This window comes from Schistocerca cancellata, chromosome 2, assembly GCF_023864275.1.
Source record: "Schistocerca cancellata isolate TAMUIC-IGC-003103 chromosome 2, iqSchCanc2.1, whole genome shotgun sequence".
NCBI classification, from domain to species: domain Eukaryota; kingdom Metazoa; phylum Arthropoda; class Insecta; order Orthoptera; family Acrididae; genus Schistocerca; species Schistocerca cancellata.
The window spans coordinates 577,638,066-577,651,364 of NC_064627.1; the positions used below are offsets into that span (position 1 = coordinate 577,638,066).

The following is a 13,299-nucleotide window of genomic DNA, read 5'->3' on the forward strand; positions in this document are numbered from 1 at the left end:
GGTACATATCACATGCATTGTAACACGTTTTACATTAGGTAAATTCCATTGACGCCTAATTACACTTTTGTTGCCCAGAGTTATAATACGATTAAACAACGCACAAGACGTAGAGCATGCAATATGCGTGCATTGCATGAAGCTTTTATTGTGGTACAAAATTTTTACTTGCATGATTCATTGTACTGCTACATTACCGTCCCAAAAGACGATCCAGTACTGGTGCGGAAAGGAGTTTTTACTTGCCTACACGTAACAAAATTATATTTATTTCTACCTTTTATACAAGAAACTGATGATACAAAGAGCACACATGGTCTGCACCCTAACGACCAATTACGAATGAATTTCTCTTTTTTATGCAGTGTATTTCTTCCTATTCTATTACAAAACGAAAATGCAAAAAAATGGTTCAAATGGCTCTGAGCGCTATGCGACTTAACTTCTGAGGTCATCAGTCGCCTAGAACTTAGAACTAATTAAACCTAACTAACCTAAGGACATCACACACATCCATGCCCGAGGCAGGATTCGAACCTGCGACCGTAGCGGTCGCTCGGTTCCAGACTGTCGCGCCCAGAACCGCACGGCCACTCCGGCCGGCAATGAAAATGCATTGCACTATTAACAACAAGTAAATAACACACAGATCCTGAGAATGTGCTACCTGGATGGTGAATCGTTGTTTCATATTTAACGCAAATGTATTAAAACGAGCTATACATTTGCTATGAATGCATAGTGTGATCTATTCACAACTTTTAAAACTTGAAGGTGGTAAGCTGCAATCTTATGGCTGCCATAACCGCTTACCTTATCCGCGCAGTGGCAGAAAACGAACAGCAGTTATAAACACCCGCGATTTCAGTCCTTTTAAATGTTTCGCACCAGCAAATCCAAAACCTTTTCGCATCCTCAACAAAATATCTCCACATTTTTTGATAATAGTTTTATTACTCCAGGACAACGACGGTTCAAATCCCCGTCCGCCTATTCAGATTTGGGTTTTCCGCCCAGAAATCCCTTTTTCTAAAAGAATACGGCAGATTTCTTTCCCTAATCCCTGCCTGTGCTCCGTCTATAAAAATGTCGATGTCCATGGCACGTTAAACACTAATCTTCCTTCCTTGTGTTACAGAATGAAATCTGCTCATCAGTTCACGATTACTATGAAATTCTCTGTGCTGAATGGAGGCTATATTATACAATGAGATGACGAAAGTGATGGGATGGCATTATGCAGATATACAGATGGTGGAAGTATCGCGTACACAAGCTACCAAAGGCCAGTGGACTGGCAGAGCTGTGATTTGTACTCATGTAATTCACGTGAAAAGGTTTCCGACAGCATTATGGCCGCACGACGGGGATTAACAGACTCAGAACGCGGAATGGAAGTTGCAATTATACGCACGAGACATTCCATTTCTGAAATCGTTAGGGAATTTAATATTTAGAGATCCACTGTGTCAAGCATGTGCCAAACATACCAAATTTCAGGCGCTACCTCGCACCACGGACAACGCACTGGCAGACGAGTTTCAGTAACGACTAAAGAGAAGCGGCGTTGGCGTTGAGTTGTCAGTGCTAACAGAAGACAACCAACACTCCGTAAAATAACTGCAGAAATCAATGTGGAACGTACGACAAATGTATCCGTTACGACAGTGAGGCGAAATTTGGCCTTAAAGGGATATGGCAGCAGACGACCGACGCCAAGTGCCTTTGCTAATAGCACGACATCGCCTGGAGCGCCTCTCCCAGATGAGTCCCGGTTTCAGGTGGTAAGAGCTGATGGTTTGGGTTCTGCGTGGCGCAAACCACCCGACGCCATGGACCCAAGTTGTCAACGAGGCAATGTGCAGGCTTGGGGTGCTTCCATAATGGCGTGAGATGTATTTACATGGAATGAACTGGGTCCTGCGGTCTAATTCAGCCTATCATAGACTGGAAATTGATATGTTCGTCCACTTGGAGGCCATCTGCAGCCATTCGCGGAATTATTGTTCCCAAACAAATATGGAATTTCTATGGGTGACAATGCGCCATGTCACCGTGCCACTATTGTTCGCGATTGGTTTGAAGAAGGTTCTGGACAATTCACGCAAATGATTTAGCCCAAGGTATATGGATTGGGCCACCTAGATGGCCCAACATGAATCCCTTCGAACTTTTATAGGACGTAATCGAGAGGTTAGTTCGTGCACAAAATTCTGCACCAGTTACACTTTCGCAATTATGGACATCAATAGAGGCAGCATGGTTCAATATTTCTGCTGGGGACTGACAAGATATTAGGAGGTATCCCATGACTTTTTTCACTGCAGTGTATTTCCAATTGCATTCTTTCTCCTGCTGGGTAGTTAATCGACCTTCTCCTATGGACCTCATTGCTTCATTTATTATTTACTGTTTATCTTTTCAGTCATAAACACTGAATAAAATACCCTATGATCTCTTATGGTACATCAGTCTTTGCAAATATGCCTTCCCAATAGGAAGGATATTTTGAGCAACACTGTAGTTTACTAGGCCTGCTTCTATTAATGTGGTATGCCTCTTCCTCCATCTTGTGAACTGACTATCCAATGCAGTTGCACAGGAGCACTGAATTTAACTCTGACCACAGTTCAAGCCGGCATTTTTCATGTACACAAACTAAGTGAAAGAAGTGATACATGACAAGAACAATCTTAGGACCAACAGTGGGTTGAACGCTGAACTTTTACATATGTAATTTGATGTTAAATCACAATCCATCACAAAAAGTCTCCCTCACTCTCTTTAACATTATTTTGTCTTCTTTCATTTCCAGTAAAAAAAAACCAGTGCAACTTTTAAAATTAATGCAATAGTCAGTCATCATCACCACCACCACCACCACCACCACCACCACCACCACCACCACCACCACCACATCTAGAAAAGCTGTGATATCTTTTTCACAACAGCCAAACATGTGACAAAAAGGAGCAATGCTAAGCTTGATATTTCCCACAGATCTGATGATGGCATAACCGAAGTGATGACAACTCTGATGCAATAAGAAAACTCATAGTTTCATGTCACCCTGTCTGTCAGATGCAGCACATGTCAAGGATATCTGTTCTCTGATAACTGTAATGTATATGCATAAGTCGTGTCTAGGAAAATTGAGGAAAACAACATGCACCGTAACATGTGGTATTTTGACAACAATGCTGTTTTTGAGGTTATTGGCAAGAAGTATGACTAGACATGAGAAATCTCTACTCTGAATGCTAGCACGATTCATTATGCATTTGACATGCTCTCAACAAATTTCTGTTATGTGCATATGAAGTACAGTGAAAGTGCTTCATTATAAGTGTGATAACTTAGGTATGGATTGTGATTTTGAGCGAATAGCTTAATCTTGGTTCCACTTGCCTAGGTTTACCTACATCACAATTGTAATAACTTCTTTAAAAAATCTTCAGTGGTTACCAGCAATAAATACTTAATCTTATTACAGTTTTACTTCAATGTAATTCGTCCCCCTGTACCAAAACTGTTTCCCCTGTTAAATTTCCTATAAACAGCTGACTCATCACGAGTGAAGATCAGATCTCCCTGACTTTACGTGATACATTTAGATGTCACACTGCTTTAGATAGGGCCTGTTCAAATACTGAAAGATATTAGCAACTGCAGTACACAAAACATCTGCTAGTAAGCGTACAGAAAAACACCTCAAATTGGCAAATTTTTGAACACACTAAAATGCATAATGAGTTGCCACTTGCATTCACAGAATGGTAGCAATAATAGACCAAAAAAATATTGGATTCTCACCCAACACTTACAGATTCTATGAATAAATCATAAGATTGTTTTCAACATCTCTCATTTTTACTCTCTCCCCTTTTACTGCCATTTACAAAAAGAATGAGGGCGAAGACTATGATAAACTATTAACCGTAGTTAACTAACAGTTATACATAATTTAGGATGATTTTAGGGACACAAATCTAAATTTAAGGGCAATTTTGAGAAAACAGTAAAATGAAACAATAATGACTATTTGCTCTGGTTCCTCGTAAATGACAGTACAGTATAACTGGCTTCTTGTTTATTTTACATGTTGTGAGGTCTTGTTTATGCCATTATTGGGCACCATTATCAATTAGTCTACCACTTCCTGAAAACACACACACACACACACACACACACACACACACACACACACACACAGACAGAGAGAGAGAGAGAGAGAGAGAGAGAGAGAGAGAGAGAGAGAGAGAGAGAAATTTAATTCATTGAGCAGTGCGATTTCATTTAGCAAAACGTGGAGAGCCTGAAGTGTGCTTGAGATCTGGCTGCTGCTGTAACTGTCCCTGTGTCCTTGGCAACCAGATGAAGTGTGTCATGTTTACAGGCAGCTTACTGTGGTAAATGGTTTACAGACACACTGTCCATTCTGCATCCACAGCTCAGTCATTGACCTGTCGTAACACACACTGCAGTGTCTGTTAGGCTATGTTTTTTGTCTGAAAGCTGAAAGAATGCTTCATCCTACCTCCCATCTTCTGTGTCTAGTATCAGAAAGCTGCTGCTTCTGTGTCTACAAACTGAATGTCCCATCTTGTTTCTGTTCTGCCTGTCTTATCACTAATATCACCTCTTCCTGTGCTTGAGCACCACCACATGTACCATTTCTTAATGCCAAGATCTCTTATTTTTGCAGTTCTGTTTCCAGCACTTTTTTCCTGCCAGTCGACACAGAGTATGGCAGCAATCGCCTGGTCTCCAGGGTCTTCGATTATATAATAGACTTTAGTTCCATAGTTAGCTTTTGTGGCAATTCTCACCATTTTCAGGTGGGCATATTTCCCAGAAAATGCTGTAGAGACTGCAGAGAAATAGTGGTGTGGTTGGGGTATTTCCGATGTGGCTTAAGTAACCATTCTGTCTGCTGGGCTTTGCAATTCTGTATCCTGTCCACTAGCAGCTGTCCTCAATGGGAAATGGACAACACGGATATGCATCCACTGATCTCACTGTCAAAAGTCCATTCAACTCCAGCTCCCTGATCTTATCCATCTCCCTTTCTATCCATTTACTTATCTTCTGTTTATATTCATTTCTTCATATTAAGGTCATCTTTGGCACAAAAAGGTGTGCAAAATGCTGTAACAAAACTTTTTTTATCACTTACGCATTGATATAAAACAGCTGACAGACAGTAACGTAAATTGAAAAAGTTTCTCCTAGACAATTCCTCCTCCACAGAAGAATTTCCACTATTGTAATGTGTAAAAGATGGCAGGTAGGAATTGTTAACTCATTACACTATGAAAACAATATAGTATTATTTAGTCATACTTTGACAATTTATGTACAGGTGGATTCATTTACAATTGTCCTCTGCAAACCATCAGATGGCCCCTGGTAGAGCGTGAATATTTCATCCATTAGTGATGGCACTAAGAGGGCTGTGACTGTTGATCAATACAAATAAAACAGTTTCTGTGTCGGTCACTTGTTTATTTCTGCCACTATGTGTTTTGATAGTTCACACTATCATCTTCAGGTGAAGAATTGATGATTTACATGGCTGGTGTTGGTGAAGAGTACAAACGTCTTTTCACAATCGCAGAGCAATGGCAGTGTAGGTTATTTTGTGTCTTTTGCTGCTGATAAAAACTGTTGATTTAGGACCTCTAAAGCACCTTTTCAAAATTAACCCAAAGACATAACATGTAGTGGCAAAATAAGCAAGTAACTAATGTAGAAAACTGTTTTATCTGTCCTGGTAGAGTGTGACTCAAACATCTCCCCCCCCCCCCCTCCCACAAAAAACTGTCCCATCTTATCACATTCATAAATAGGACATTAGAGGAAAAATAATCAGTCCCTCAGAATAAGTGAGAAGTCATTAAAATTTGCTGACATGACAGTTGGCTGGAATGCTGGCCCTTATCTCTGAGTTAAGTAAAAAGCTTTTCCATTTGTACTGGAATGTGGGATCTTTGATTTTTAATAATATTCTCTAGGATGCACAATGTCTTTCTTTCTTGTAAAGCGTCCCACTGGAGTATATTGAACATTTCTGTGATGCTCTTCCAAAAACAAAAATAACCCATGACAGATCACACAACTCTCCCTTAAATATTCTCTATGCCACTTACTGATCCATCTTGGTGAGGTGTCGTCTGAGGAGTGGTTTCGCACCTCACAATGAAACCAAAGAATAGTGAAGTCGCTGACAAATTTGCAACACCAGTGAAGGCATGCCTTCTACAGCTTCACCACAATTATGGTCTACTTACAGCAGAGCAGAGGAATACTTGGCCCAGTTCGCAGTCAACGATCAAGATGACTGCACCTTCTTAGATAGACCACCAATGTATTAAACGCCTTATCCAGAACATTAATGTGAACATCATATCAATAATCCTTCAAGTGAAGAGCTCTGTAAATTTATTTGTACAAAACATTACCTCACTATTTAGTGATTGTTGTAAATACTCAGAGCATTCCTGTGGAAAGGGATTAAACAAAGTTAAATAAATCATCTTATCTATATTTATTAAAAGTTAACTAATGTTTTATATGTTAAAGTTCCACTTCGTCTCCTTCTGGAGCAAATCAAAGAACCCACTGTCATGGCGGCGAGTGTACTTTTGTATGGTATATGGGTTCGGGGTCCAGATTCAGAAGGCTATACTGAAAAATTGCTCAAAATATTTTGTAAGTGATCTCCTTTATTAAAATTATTTCAATAGGCCTCAGTATGCCTTACAAGATTTAATTTAATTAATTTAAATGATTTCAATTGTTTGTGCAATGATTCAACAATGTAGTCCGTAAAATATCAGAGAATATACTCACAATATCTCAATATTGAGTTTTGTGATAGAAATCTCCACGTATGATGAGACCACAGTCAACAAATCTGCATCATGATTAGAAATATTTGTTTGCAATCCATCTGCATAAAGCTCATAATGGACCAGAAAAGGCTGTTCTTAAATGAAATCCTTTAAATTAATAGCAATGTATTTTCCAATTCAGGTGGCTGAACTTGCCAATTGGGGTAACCCAGTCACCCGTGCCATACAAATTTACATACTCCACATATGGAAAAGTACAACTCTCATATCGTTTTATGATCATCATCGTCCCCGTTCTTTCACTGCAAGAAGTAATGCATATAACACAATGTATACAATCTAGTATAAAATTAAGCAGCAGTTCATGTTGCTGACAGCAAATTGAATGTTGAACTCTAATCAAACAATTTAAATATTAAACTATACGCAGACTAATTCAACAGATACCTCTCCATGTGGACTTACACTATATGGTCAAAAGTATCTGGACATACCTATATCTAGTCATTGAAAGTCACCAGTGTAACAACATTTCAACCCTTCTAAAGCTGATCAAGTTGAATGCTAGTGATGTGATTGTGAAGTGCAAATGTGAAGGAACAACAATAGCTAAACCAAGACAAGACAGACCTCACATACTGACAGGTACCACAGAGCACTGCACAGGGCTGCCGTAAAAAATGGCATGCAATCAGTGGAAGGTATTACTTGTGAGCTTCAAAGTCCTATCAGCTGTGCAGCTAGAACAATAATAGTGTATAGGGAGTTAAAACAATGGGGTGCAATCATCACACAGCTCCTAATAAGCCACTCATATTTATACTCAATTCTAAGCAATACTTGACGTGAGTGATGCCACTGGACAGTAGATGCCTAGAAATGAGTGATGAGAGAGAATTTTTCTGTGGAAATCTGACAGAAGAGTTGGGGTTAGGCAAATGTCTGGAAAATGTTACCTGTCACCATGTGTATGCTCTGCAGCGAAAGACAGAGAAAGTGGTGTTACAGTATAGGTATGTTTATCATAATTAGTATATGGTCCCCTTACTGCGCTTAAGGAGACGTTACATCTAGCAGGTTATGAACACATTTTACACAATTGTGTACTGCCTACCTTAGAGGAACATCTCAGAGATAATGATGGATTGTATCAGGCCAACAGTGCACCCTGTCATGAAGCAGCATCAGTGAGTCAATGCGGAAATAACATTCCTGAACCCCATGGAACTTCCTTGGGATAAGCTGGAATGTTGATTTTGCTCCTTATGTCTACATCTACATCCACAAGGATACTCCGCAAATCACATTTAAGTGCCTGGCAGAGAATACATCGAACCACCTTCACAATTCTCTATTATTCCAATCTCATATAGTGCACGGAAAGAACAAACACCTATATCTTTCCATACAAGCTCTAATTTCCCCTATTTTATCATGATGATTGTTTCTCCCTATGTAGGTCGGTGTCAACAGAATATTTTCGCATTTGTAGGAGAAAGTTGGTGATTGGAATTTCGTGAGAAGATTCTGTCGGAACGAAAAACACCTTTCTTTTAATGATGTCCAGCCCAAATCCTGTATCATTTCTGTGACACTCTCTCCCATATTTTGCGATAATATACAACGTGCTGCCCTTCTTTGAACTTTTTCGATGTACTCCGTCAGTCCTACCTGGCAAGTATCCCACAATGTGCAGCAGTATTCTAAAAGAGGACGGACAAGTGTAGTGTAAGCAGTCTCCTTAGTAGATCCAAGTGTCCTGGAAAATTTCAGTCTACATCACTACCTTCTCTGGATTCAGTTGTTGAAGAAGTGTGGCTGCCATTCCTCTACAGACGTTTAGACACCTCATTGAATGTGTCCCCAGCAGAGTTTAAGCTGTCATAAGGGTGAAGGGTGGACACACCCCATATCACTGTGCACTAATAATTTGCAGGAGCTTTTTGAGCAATAGTATTTGTTGTACTCCCCCAGTGTACTTTATGCATCCCCCACTCTCCGTGAATTTATGGTTGTGTACACTGCACATGAAGTTTTCAACAGAATGAGGGAAGAGTATCTTTTCATAGCCTATCGGCAACAATTTTACTACTTATTAGAAGCATGAAGACAGGTTCGATTATCATTGGGAATTGAAATGGTCCACACTTTTAACAGCAAACAACCAGGAATTTGTTTCAATGGATCACAGGACAACAGAGGTATTATATATCTGGATGGCCTGAGAACACTCTTCCTCCATGTTCAAACTCTGAGTCACCTTACACAATGGCTTTCTGCAGAGGAACAAGGATGCATCATCCAGTGATATAGGTAGCAATTAGTCCATTGCATTACCAGTGATTTCATTTATAAGAACATAAAATTAAGTCCATGCCACCTTATTACTTAAAAAGTATTGCAGTTCTAATCTGCATATATCAATAGCTGTCTGGATAAAACATAAGAATATCACATACAACAAATATGTACCCTTTTCAAAAAGAATTAGTGTAAGTTCTTCAGAAACTGTATTCCTGGTGTAATGTATAACTTTATGTAAGGAGCACAGTTTTCTAGGACACTTAGGATGAGATGAAAGAAAGGGGGGGGGGGGGGGGATGGTGGCTGGAATACGATGGTCAGAGGTTACAAATTTCAGTAACAATTAATTTCGGCTTACCTAATGCTAATAGATGATTATGAGTTATTTATGTGGTCCATGCGAGTGCAAAATAAAAAAAAAATAATAATAAAGCAAAGAGGAATCATTGAAATTGTGAGAGAGTTCAGTAAAAGTAGGAAAAGCCAAGTAAATAAAGACTTGCAGTAATCTGTCAGCACATGCAGGACTACGACTCTGGGTTGGAAGTTACTGTGTTCGACAAAAAAAAGTATGATTATTCCATTACATGCAGATTCTATGTAGAGCACAATTAAAATTACTGCCTTATTTCTTACAATCTTTGTGATGTCAGAAAAGGGCAGATAAGACAGCAGTTATAAATAAAATTAGCATAATATGAGTTAATGCATTTTTACAGTAATGCTGGCTATTTCTACCAAATTCACTGAATGATAGAAAATACTGCAACCACAGAATAGGAAAATTTATCAAAATTCCAGACATAATACTTTCCAGAAATGACAGTTTCATATATGTACTGGATAAAGGAGCTGTTAGCAACTAGCCCTAAACAGAGCAAGAAGCAGCAGAGAAGTAACATAGTTATTGTATAAAAGAAAATGTAATTTAAAGAAAATTATTCACAATCTTAAAACTATTCACTTGCATACCATCCAAATAGGACAGTCGTAAAAGAAATTTCCTTCGATGTATCTTTGAAGATAAGTGTGGCACATCTGAAAATGTAGGGTGACTGTATAAATGGTACATCATTTAAGGGGGGTAGGACGTCAAAAGGGCCGACTTGGAGCAGAAGAGTCACCACAGGATATTTTAATTTCTACTGTCTATACTTTTACAAATAAAGTCATAAAACTTCCTGGCAGATTAAAACTGTGTGCCCGACCAAGACTCGAACTCGGGACCTGGAAAGTCATAAAACTTTGTCACCATGACCAGGAAGGATTGAGGACTCACACTCATCGCAGTGAAAGTTCAAAAACATAGCAAAATGCCTTTTTTTTACATGTGAAATTTCATCATTTTTTCACTTATTACTAGCTGCATTTGTTGCTATAGGTATACTTTTCTTCTTAAGTAAGAGAGATTCTTCGATGAATTTTTCATAGCATACAAACAGTAGTTACAAGTGTATGAAGCTCCAGAATTTTTCAAATCTATTACAAAACTTGAAATTTTTCTAAACACGAAGTTTAAAATGTAACAGTTCATTCATTTTTTTATAAATTAAATACATTAAATTCATACACCTGTAACTATGGTTTGTATGCTGTGCAAAAGACATCAAAGAATCTCTCTTACTTAGGAAGAAAAGTGTACCTACAGTGACAAATGCAGCCAGTAGTAAGTGAAAAAATGACAAAATTAACATGTGTAAGAAAAACGTGTTTTGTTACGTTTTTGAGCTTCCACTGCTATGGGTAAGAATCCTGAATCCTTCCTGGTCATGCTGTTAAAGTTTTATGAATTTATTTGTAAAAGTATAGACAGTGGAAATTAAAATGTCCTGTGGTGCCTCTTCTGCTCCAAGTTGGCCCGTCTGACATCCTACCCCCTCAAATGTGACATGTGGATGCCTTAACCATCATTTGAGCAAAGCAACAACAGTTTAAGTATGTGCGTCAGCAGTATGGGATGTTGACAACGTTCTTTCACCAACATGAATGTCATTCATTCATTTAGTTGTTGATTCATCTGAAAAGTAGTATTTACATCAATTATTATAGAACAAAAATTAGTTATAAGAGTGTTTGGAGAAACAATCTTCAAATATTTTGGTAACAATGTGTTATTTTCCAATAGGACTGCCAACAGACGTAACTGTATACAAAGTATGCACAAATAAGACCGTCACAATGTGTGTTCTGAATCTCTTCAAGGTAAACAGTATCACTGCAATTAATTCCATCTTGTGTCCATTGGGGTATCATAAACATGTAATTTTAGACATTACTGTAAGATGAGGTCAGATGTGAGGGACCAGAAAATAGGATGACTCTTCAAATGCAGCAAACACAAAAAAACACAGTTACATATGTATGACAAGGTATATAAAACAACAAATTAGGCACATAATTTTAAAATTTTGCCATTATAGGTTGCATACAAAAGATTACAGTAGGAGCACAATGTGTTGTGTGATATATATATTGAAGCCCATATTTGTGTATGCTGACTTCACATACACCATGCTCAAAATGTTCGATGCTGTGCACATCTGTGAAATAGAGTGAGTGATTTGTTTTTATATACTAATGAAGTAGACAAACAAGTACCTACAAAACTGTAGATGGTTTCTGTCCCAAATCTATACAGCAACGATGTCATGGTCTGCATGAGCCTCACAGTTTACTACCATTAAATACTAATGCTATCAAGACAGCAAAACAGTGTGAAGGAACTAGGAACGTAGTTTCATACAGACAATAGAAATGGATCATGCTGCCCTTGGGCATAAACGAACTTCATAAAAAAAGAATACGCTGTTGTTTACTTGAAATGGATACAAAACTATATTTTGAATAAACTGTTTTCGTGCAAATAAAATTTAATTTCCACATGGGCGCTTGCAGTATAGATTTCCCATGAAGACACTAAAATAAACGGTAAGAGTACTGTACCAAGACGAAATCATCTGAGCAAGATTAACGCACAAAAATTATAACATGCACAGAAACCACCTCCTCAGCATCCAGTTACACGAAGTTTTACACAGGAGTCGGAGGAAAAAATCTGACTAAAATGACTAATTCTATAGCGTAAGGGAAGTATGTACAATATGCAATTTTCGAATCGGGCTGCAAGTTTCTTTTTTGTTTGTTTACATAATACATGTGAACATGTTGGAAGTCCACCAAGGAATCTAAGGAAATACGGTTGAAAACTTGTAGTGGCCACCTTCTATCGTAGATAAAAGTTCAAAAGCATAACTAAACTTACGCTGCTGCGACAGTACCGCAGCCGACAACGCCTACTATGTGTATGGCACAAGCGTAAATTTAAATTCAAATGAGAAATTTCGGAACAGTGAGAAATGTCTGCGATAACAAAATACACAATAAAAAGTGCTTTAAACTATTACAAGCAGTTCAGCGCAGATACTTTTACTTTTCTGCAAGTCTACTTTCTAAGGCAGTTACAGCCTAACTATTAATCGACCGCGTTTTTAGTCCGTTCCCAGTGACTGATTGCCCTTTTTAAAGGAGGCACATTATGCTTTCTAAGCGTATGAGCTACACTACGCTAAAAAAGTTAAAAAATGCACTTACTTTTTTCTTCACAAGTATAACTGTCCGTGACACAAAACTAGCTGTCACTTCTTAATCAACTAAGGCAGCACTACAGTCACAAAGAATAATTAAATTGCAACAATTCACTGAAACGAAGTCAACAATCGCCATTACCCTTCCGAGATCACGAGCTTATACATGACTAGCCGCATTTGTTTACGCAGCCTAACCCGCAGATGAGAACAAACGCGAGATTCTCCCGTAAAAAATCGCTATTCTTGAATGTAAGATCTTTGGAGCGACTGCAGCGTTCGTAGCGGTGACCGTGTAGAACTAAAAGTGGCGGCAGTTTGGAATAGACGGAGTTTGCTGCTCCGTGCGTTTTAACAGGTATTCCTGAAATTATTGCTACCACTAAAAACTATGAACAGTTGCTCATACTGTTTCATATTTTAAATAATTCCAAACTCAAACGTGTGGCAATTCAATGTGGAAGACGAACACCGAAAGGAAGAAAATTAATTCGATTTGAAGATAATAATATGGGCTAGAGAAGTGTTCATAAGAAATCAGCCTCATTAGAAAAGCG

At 38.5% G+C, this 13,299-nt stretch overlaps 1 protein-coding gene across 4 annotated transcripts in view; it reads right to left on the reverse strand.

Annotated features, from left to right (window-relative positions):
- The window catches only part of LOC126162182 (GTPase-activating protein skywalker), a 310,386-nt gene extending 297,428 nt beyond the window's left edge, over positions 1–12,958 (reverse strand). For all 4 annotated transcript variants that reach the window (XM_049918508.1, XM_049918507.1, XM_049918506.1 and 1 more), the window contains exon 1: positions 12,750–12,958. The gene's annotated coding sequence lies outside the window, so the exon portion shown is untranslated. The remainder of the gene's footprint in view (positions 1–12,749) is intronic.
- Between the last annotated feature and the right edge of the window lie 341 nt (positions 12,959–13,299).